The sequence below is a fragment of the Hipposideros armiger genome, unplaced genomic scaffold, assembly GCF_001890085.2.
Source record: "Hipposideros armiger isolate ML-2016 unplaced genomic scaffold, ASM189008v1 scaffold_11, whole genome shotgun sequence".
NCBI lineage: Eukaryota > Metazoa > Chordata > Mammalia > Chiroptera > Hipposideridae > Hipposideros > Hipposideros armiger.
Window position 1 is genome coordinate 2,088,850 of NW_017731361.1, and position 8,680 is coordinate 2,097,529.

Below are 8,680 nucleotides of genomic sequence, written 5' to 3' on the forward strand. Positions count from 1 at the left end.
CGGCTTGGGGTGTTTGTTTGGACTGGAGAAGGGAGGCGGCGGGCGAAGCGCGCGTCGAGCGGGGGAGCGGCGCTGCCTGTGGAGATCCGCGGAGGACGACCAGGATTCGTTGGCTGCCGTCCCCGCTGCCGTGCACTGGGTGAGGGGTTCCCTCGGGCGGAGCAGCGAGAAGGGTGCTACGGCCCTGGCGGTCGAGAGACAGCACCTCGACGACGGCTGAGGGGCCTAGAGGGTCCTCCGGGTTTTTGGTCATCTAGCCCTGTGTGGCCTTTATTCCCTGCCTGTTTCAGCCAAGTCTGAGGGATGAGCTTGGACTAATTTAGTCTCTTTATTCTCTGAGAAATGGCCGTCGCTTTTTTTCTCATTGTCATTATTATTTATGATTTGGATCTCGCAGCACTTTATCCGGGTCCTCGGTGGCGCGCGAGGGTTGCCGGGATGGCACTTTCTCGCGTCACCCCCCTCCCTCCAGTCCCTTCACACACACCCCTCTGGTACCCTTTTCCCTTGCCCCCACTGCCGCCTCGGCAACAAAGCTCATTGTTTCTCCCCACTTTACGCCTGCGCGTCGCCACGCGCAGCCCCTGCTTGCTGCGCTTGCGCGCTACTCCTGAAGCTGGGATGACGGGGGAGAGAAAGGGGCAGAGGGATTGGCGAGCGCCCTCCGGGAACCTTCTGCAATCGACCACGGGCCTGTATCTTTCTGATTCCTTCTCTCCCGTTTCTTCGTTTTCTGATACCTCCCCCCACCCCACCCCCCTTTTTTTTTTTTATAGTTATATTGTATCCCATGCTCCAGATTGGATTACTGGGAATTTCTACTCCCCCTGCAGGAGGGTTTTGAGCCAGATGAACTTTAAGCCTCCATCCGTTCACATTGTTTGATTCTGGTTCACCTTACTTTTAATTTCTCTGTACTACTTTGTGCTTACTCCCCTTCCCACCACCAAAAATATTTGGCTTGTGGTGAAGGTTGTTTTTCAAAACAGTTGTTGAAGCAGCCAGCAATAGTATTTTCTAGTGACTCCAAAAAAGGGATCTTTTCTGCTTCCTTTTGTAGTCCCATCACCTCACAGAAACCGCAAACTCTAGAAAGAATATGGCTTCCGTTTTTGCCATGGAAGAAGGTCTAACAGCTGACAGCTTTTGGCATTTATTTTAACAGAAGACAAATTATTATTTTGCTAGTGTTGGCTAATTTTGTTTTGTACCTTGGTGGCATGAATTTTCACAAATTGCATTTGAGCAGTTGATCAGGTATTGGTTTGCGTTTTTATTAAATAGCCTTTGAAATGTCATCTGCTGTAGGTTATGACTGCAAATAAGGGTCTCTGTAAGGATTTTTAATGAGACTCCCAGAGTTTGCTGTTTTGTGCTTCTGTTTCCGGTTATGAAAAAGGATATTTGGAGCATATTAGTCTGTCTATGTTTCTTGTTAATTGTGAAATTGAACAAAACTTTTCCCCACAAATAAGTATGACAAAAATAGGTAACTTGACAAAAGTTATAGCCTATTTATCTTTCTTTAAGGGATGGGAATTAGGCGATGGAGACTCACTAATGGTTTAAAGGCTTGGAAGCTTGGCTGTTTTTATTATAGTATGTTGCATATTGTTCCTCAAGAGCTCAAATTGAGGTAGGTAGTCTCTACCCTATTTGGGACAGAATGAGTTTATAGTAGGCTTTTTTTTTTTTTTTTTTCCACAATAAGCATTCTGCACCTTATTCAGGCTTACCCCTTTATGGCTCTAGAGAGTAATGTTCCAGTTTTAATAGGAAATATAAACATTTATAAAATGTCCACTGTTTGCACAGCAATTTCGTGGATAATGTGAAAGATAAAAGAAGATGGAAAGTAGGCCCCTGTCCCTTTCCTTTTGTGCTTTTACATATTCTTCTAATTTGCAAACTATTTTCACATTCATTATCATAACAACCTTGAAATAGGCAGAGCAAGTTTTATCTTGCCCGTTTTTTAAATTGAGGAAATAGAAGCTTGAGAGATGATTTTTCCTTTATTAGGCACATACTTCTGTATTCTGTAGCACTTAAAATTGCCAGGTATTGTTCTAAGTGCTTTTAACAAGTATTTATCTTTGACATCTCTAAGTGGTAAGTACTACCTACTAAAGATAGAGATGTGAAGTAACTTGCCCAGTGTTACACAGCTAGTAAAAGCTGGAATTCATTTCCATGTAGTCCAGAGATTATGTGCTCTTAACCATTATAATGAGCTGCCTGTGATTTAGTGACATATCCAGGGTCCTGTAGGCAGTTAGTGGCATATCTAGGATTTGAACTTAGTCCAAGATTAAAGTTACCCAAGTTATTGCCTTTGTGATCTGGACCGCCCTGTTGCACAGGTACCTTAATAGTTTTTATTTGATACAGCCTAAGGTTCAGCTATAGTAATTCAGTCTTTTTCCCCCCTAATTTTCTCCTTGTTTAGAGCAGTGGCTGCCCAATAAGATAGCTACTAAGCAACTGTATCTATTGAACACTTGGAATGTAGCAGGTGCAACTGAAGAACTAAAGTTTTAATTGTATTGAATTTTAATTTGTTTAAATTTAAATAGTTACATGTGGCTAGTGGTTACCACATTGGATGGTGTGGTTTAGAGGTTTGAAATGCCCTTGCTGCTTTTTTTTTTATATCAGTTTTTATAAATAAGGATGGTGTTTCTGATGTGCTTTGAGTTTTTATCAGTAGTGATGATAGGCAGTGATGATAGGCAGTGCTGAGCCATCCTTATTCTCGCTTGATCACCCTTGTTACAGCAGCTGAGATAAGGGTTATAGTCTGGGATTTTTCTGTGATGTTTCTTTCACTCCTATAGGTTTTTGGATGTGTGATTTTTACCTAATATCTTGCTGTAGCAACCTTTAATTGCTCTAAATGTTTAATAAGAACTGAGATAGATAATAACTATTATACGCCAGGCTCTTTGCCTAGGTATTATTATCCATTTTACACATGGATAACCTGAGACACAGAGGTTAAATAACTTGCCCATGAGGTCCAGAACTCATACTTTTAATTATTATTTTACACTGCCATACATTAAAACAAAAAATTCAATGCTGCTCACAAACTTCTGAGAGAAAAATAAGTTGTCTTTATCTTTTTCTCATTAACTGCCGAAGAGACAGCTAGTCCACTAAAATGTACATATATGTGCAAATAATGTTACGGAGTCACAGTTGAAAGTAGAATCCAATGGAGTAAGAAAAGATGGTGTCTTTGGAGTAAGATTAATGAAAGAGACAGAAGAAAACTTTATTTGAATTTTAATGAGAATTCTTAAGAGGTAAAACTGGTGGGAAAGTTTCTAAAACTGAAAAGTTTTCTATATTTTAAAATTTCATAGAGAAAAGAATGGACACTGCTGAAACCAATACGTATAAGAGACATTTCAGAGGGAAAAAAATATTGAAAGTACCAGGCAACATTAATAGTAAAAAACTGCTCACACCTAACCAAAATCTGGTGAAATTTCTAAATTTAAGTATTAGTCTCTCATATTAGACTTTCAGCTAAACAGGATGTTTGCAAAAAAAGAAAATTAGTTCTCTACAACAGTGAAAGCTGAAGTATTTATAGATAATTGACAAGTCTAAATCTGTCCAACTTAATTATTCAAATATAAAGGCAAAAAACATTTCATACATACATTGGCTTAGAAACAGATATCCTCAGGTAACCTTTGGGAGAACTATTAAACCAAAACAGATGTCAAGTTAGGGGAAGATGATGAATAAAAGAAATAATGAGCAATAAATCTTGTAAAACAAATAGATGATAATGTATATTATTAAGTATTCAATTTTTAAATTCTTTAAAAAGATATACACTGTAAGGAAAACCTAATAGTGTGGGTCCAACTATGCTAAAGTTATTTCCACGAAACTCAGGAGATGATCTGGAGGAGGAAGCTGGTAATCAGATCATTCTAAAGGTCTTGCCTTGTCTGGGAGCAGGAACTGGATTGGATATACTGAAGAAGGAAAAGCATTTGAATGTCTTGAATTGGTTAGGGGCATACAGAGTATATTTTTAATTGACAGGAAAGTATTTAAATCTATTTAATTTCACAATAGATGTAAGTCAAATTGTTATGCTTACACCTTAAACTTACACAGTGCTGATGTCAGTTATATCTCAAATGGGGGGTGGGGGAGGGAGACTGCAATTCCTCAGTAGTTTGTGTAAATCACAAAATAAGTATTTTTTAAATCCATTTAAAATAGGAAAATAAACACTACAGGAATAGAATGTAAAAAGAAACTGAACGTGAAATTATGATGGAAGACATAAAACCAAACATCAGTTATCAAAAATGTTAATTCCCTATGAGACAGGTTATTTTGGGTCAAATAATTTAACTTATAGTAGAGGACTTGAATATATCACTTTCAGAACTCATTTTTATACCTAGAAATAGAAGTAACACATTTTCCTTTTAGGATCAAGGAACTTTTGCAAAAATCAATTATAGTTGTCTGCAACAAAACTCAAATAAATCCCCAAAAGTAAAGGTTTTTTTCTGGCTTTTTTATAACATAATGAAAGTAGAAATCAGGGCATCAAAGGTAACCCAAACAACTTTAACCACTTGGAAATTAAGAAAAATATCTTTAAAACCTGTGGCTCGTTATAAATTAAGTAATTTGTAATTACCTAAAATTGATTAAGACTATATTTTATATAAAAACTAGGGAAAATTTATAGGTACAAAAATTTTATTAAGTGAAAGGTTGAAAATAAACATGTTTGTCAACTTGAAAAACAAAGCAACAAATTAGCTGAAATTAAATAGAAAAGGAAAATAAAGTGTGAAAACTTCAATTAATAAAATAAGTAGAAAAGATCAGTAAAAAATGCAAGGGTTTTTATTAAAGTTGAAATTTTTGTTTGTTTGTTTGTTTGTTTTTAAGATTTTATTGGGGAATTGGGAGAGGGGAACAGACAAGTTGCTGTCCTTTTGTTCTTCAGTCTAGTTGTGGAGGATGTCGTTTCACTGGCCCATGTTGGTATTACCATTGCGCTCTTTCTGGGTGAGGCAGATTGGTCTGGACGGCCGCTCACAGCAGCTCTTGGCAGCTGATGCCAGCTGCCAGCCACTCATGGTAGCTTTATAGCAACCCACTGCAGCCCCACTGCAGCCTATGCAGTTGCCTGCCCATCTCCAGGTTGAGCTGTTTTTCACCATCTTAGCTATAGAGGGCACAGTGTCACTGGCCCTCATGTGGGACCCAAAAAACCAGGACTCTGCTGCTCAGAGCTGGCGTCCCAAGCCAGCTCTTAACCAACACGCCACTCAGCCACCCCAAAGTTGAAATTTTTAATAGGTAATCCATTCAAAATTCGAAAGATACAACAAAAAGATCTCTAGCCACCTAGTTCTTCCTGTGGGTAACCAGTATTCTCAATTGTTGAGGTTTATTTTCCAGGTGTTTTTTTTTTAACAGCTCTTATTGAACTATAATTCATAAGCCATGCAATTTACCCATTTAAAGTGTACAGTACAGTATTTTTTAGTATATTCACAGTTATGCATTCATCACCACAGTCAATTTTAGAACATTTTCATTACCCTTAAAAAGAAACCACGTACCCTTTTGCTATCATACAATATGTGGTCCTTTGTAACTGATTTCGTTCATTTACCATGTTTTCATTGTTCATCTATTATATAACATATTAAGTATTTTTTAGTGTTGAGTAATATTCCATTGTGTGGACATACCACAGTGTATTTAACCATTTGTCAGCTGGGGGACCTTTGGGTTGTACTCACCTTTTGGCTATTAAAAATAATACTGCTATGAACACGTGTACAAGTTTTTGTGTAGATTAATATTTTCTGGCCATTCTAGTGTAGTGTCTCACTGTGGTTTTGATTTACATTTCCCTGCTAGTTAATGATGATGAACATCTCTTCATGTGGTTATTGGCCATTTGTACGAGATGTGATCCAAAAATACGGATTTACATTTAAAAAAATGTATTACAGTAAAACACACATTGCCATTATCCCCCTCAAAATACTCCCCCTTGCTTCAAACACACTTATCCCATTGTTCTTGCCACTTTCTGAAGCAGTTCTGGAAGTCCTCTTTTGTTGATTGCCTTTAGTTGTGCTGCTGTGGCTGCCTCGATGTCCTGAATTGATTCAGAACGTTTTCCTTTCATGGTCATTTTGACTTTGGAGAAGAGCCAGAAGCACAGTGCCAGATCCGGTGAATAATAAGGTGGATGAGGACACATTGTAATGTATGTATTTGACAGAAATTGCCATACCAGAAGTGTTGTCATGATGTGGAAGATGAAGTAAAGACACTCATGAAAGAGGACTTCCAGAACTGCTTCAGAAAGTGGCAAGAACGATGGGACAAGTGTGTTCAAAGCAAGGGGGAGTATTTTTAGGGGGATTAATGGCAATGTGTCTTTTACTGTAATAAATTTTTTATTTAAACATTAACCATATTTTTCAATCACACCTCATATGTCATTTGGAGAACTGTGTATTCAGGTCCTTTGTCCATTTTTAAATTGGTTTCTTTGTGTTTTTATTATTGAGTTGTAATAGTTCTTTATATATTCTAAATAACAAGTCTCTAGTCAGATATGATTTGTTTCTTTTATATCTTTTCAGAGATTTTATACATTTGTAAACTGAACACACTTACACACAGATCCTCCTTTTTTACATATATGAGTTTATTACACTCACTGTTCTGCAAATTGCAAAGCTGAAATTTTTTTTCTAAGATAAATCCTTCATACGTCTAATTGAGGAAAAGAGGAACGTAAAATCAAATTTCCTATGAAACAAGAAATTAGAATAGTTACATAATGTGCAAATTACATTCTTTGTCATTTTATAACAAAATTGAAATTCTTGAGAAAATAAAATTTTAGTGAAATGTAAATTACCACAATTAACCAAAGACATAAAAAACCTGAACAGGCCAATCATAACAAAAAACAAAATTAAAGCTTATTAACGATGTACTGGTTTAAATAGTACCAAGCCTATACACGTTTAGATTAATTTATCTTAAGGATCACATAGTTCTTCAAACTATTCATAGTTGTTCAAACTATTCCTGAATATAAGAATGGAAATTTTCTAGTTTATTTGTGTTCGAAAGCTGTTTTCTCCAGGAGTCTAGCCTTTTGGGGTTGCAGTTATTGTCTTTGGCTTTTCATTATTGTTGAAAAGCAACTGCTTTTTCTTGTTACTTTTTAAAAAATATCTTTTTGTTGTATTTTGGTTTTGCTTTTAAGAATTCTTTGATAGTCTGCAGTTTGACTGTAATGTTTCTTGGTTTCTATTAATTTATCATACTTTGAGATTCTTAGGCTTCTTAAACATGTTGGTTGATATCTTTCATCAGACCTGGAATGTTCAGATCCTGCCTCTGTCCCATTTTTTTTCTTCATCTGGAACTTCGTAGTTTTCACTCTGCCCCTTACATTACTTGAGCCCTTTTTTCAATTTTCTTTCTTCTTGTCTTCAATGTTTTCTGAATAATCTTGAATTATCTTCCATTTCTTCTGTTGTATCTAATCTGCTGCCAAACCTATTACATATTTATTTATGTTGTGATTTCTATATATAGAAATTTTGTCTCTTCCATATCTGCTATGCACTTTTTATACTTTGCCCCAAAGATGTAATCAAACCTAATATGCAGTAATCATTTGTTTTGTCTGTCACCTGTGTTCCATAATCCCAATATTCAATATTGGTATGGATCTGGTTATGCTTTGTGTATATTGTGCTGCTGCTTGCTCATTGTGTCTTGTTTTTTCCTTCTGGGTTTTGTTATCTTTAATCATCTACTGTTCATTGCCCCTGAAAAATTATTTGTGGAGGTCACTAAGGCCTAGAATGAAGATGCCTTCCCCCCAGGAGTTAAACATTTGCTTTTACCAGGCACTGGCCCTAGGGTCACTACCAGTTCATGACCACTTCATACTCAGTTTGTGACTTGGGATGTTCTGGACCTCCCAGGTGATGAGACTTTATTCCTCCTATCCACAATGGGACCAGCCATAGTCACTGTGTCTGTGTTCCCTCCCACCTTTTCCTCTTCATTTGCCTGATGAGGAGTGGGGGTTACTTTTGGTTTACCCTTCCCTGAACATAATTCCCCTTTATAAGCTGGGGTCCTAGCTTAGAATGGGGAGGATTTTCTGTGCATTTTTCCATTTTGAGTTCTGTGCCTCTTGCCCCATAACGCATCCAAGGAGCCAACCTAAAGAAGCCTAATGGTCAAAAGCCCTCAGCTCAAAGGCAGCTTCAGTGTTTTAAAAGTTCCACTTTACTCTCTGAATTCCCACTTTACTTTCTTATTTTCTTTTTTTAAGATTTTATTGGGGAATTGGGGGAGGGGAACAGCGTTGGGAAATCGGGAAAGTGGAACAGACAAGTTGCTGTCCTTTTGCTCTTCAGCCTAGCTGTGGAGGACTTTGCTTCACTGGCCCATGTTGGTATTATCATTGTGCTTCCCAGGTGAGGCAGTCGCTAGCCGGCCATTGGACGGCCGCTCATGACAGCTCACGAAAGCCCACGTCAGCTGCCAGCCAGCCCCACTGCAGCCTGCGCTGTTGCCGGCGACTCATGGCAGCCCAGCTCCAGGTCGAGCTGTTGTTCACCATCTTAGCTGTAGA

General features: G+C 37.8%; 1 protein-coding gene across 1 annotated transcript in view; it reads left to right on the plus strand.

The window, feature by feature from the left end:
* PAIP2 (poly(A) binding protein interacting protein 2) overlaps positions 1–8,680 on the plus strand; it is a 20,377-nt gene continuing 11,697 nt past the window's right edge. The window contains exon 1 of the mRNA XM_019662272.1: positions 1–139. The gene's annotated coding sequence lies outside the window, so the exon portion shown is untranslated. The remainder of the gene's footprint in view (positions 140–8,680) is intronic.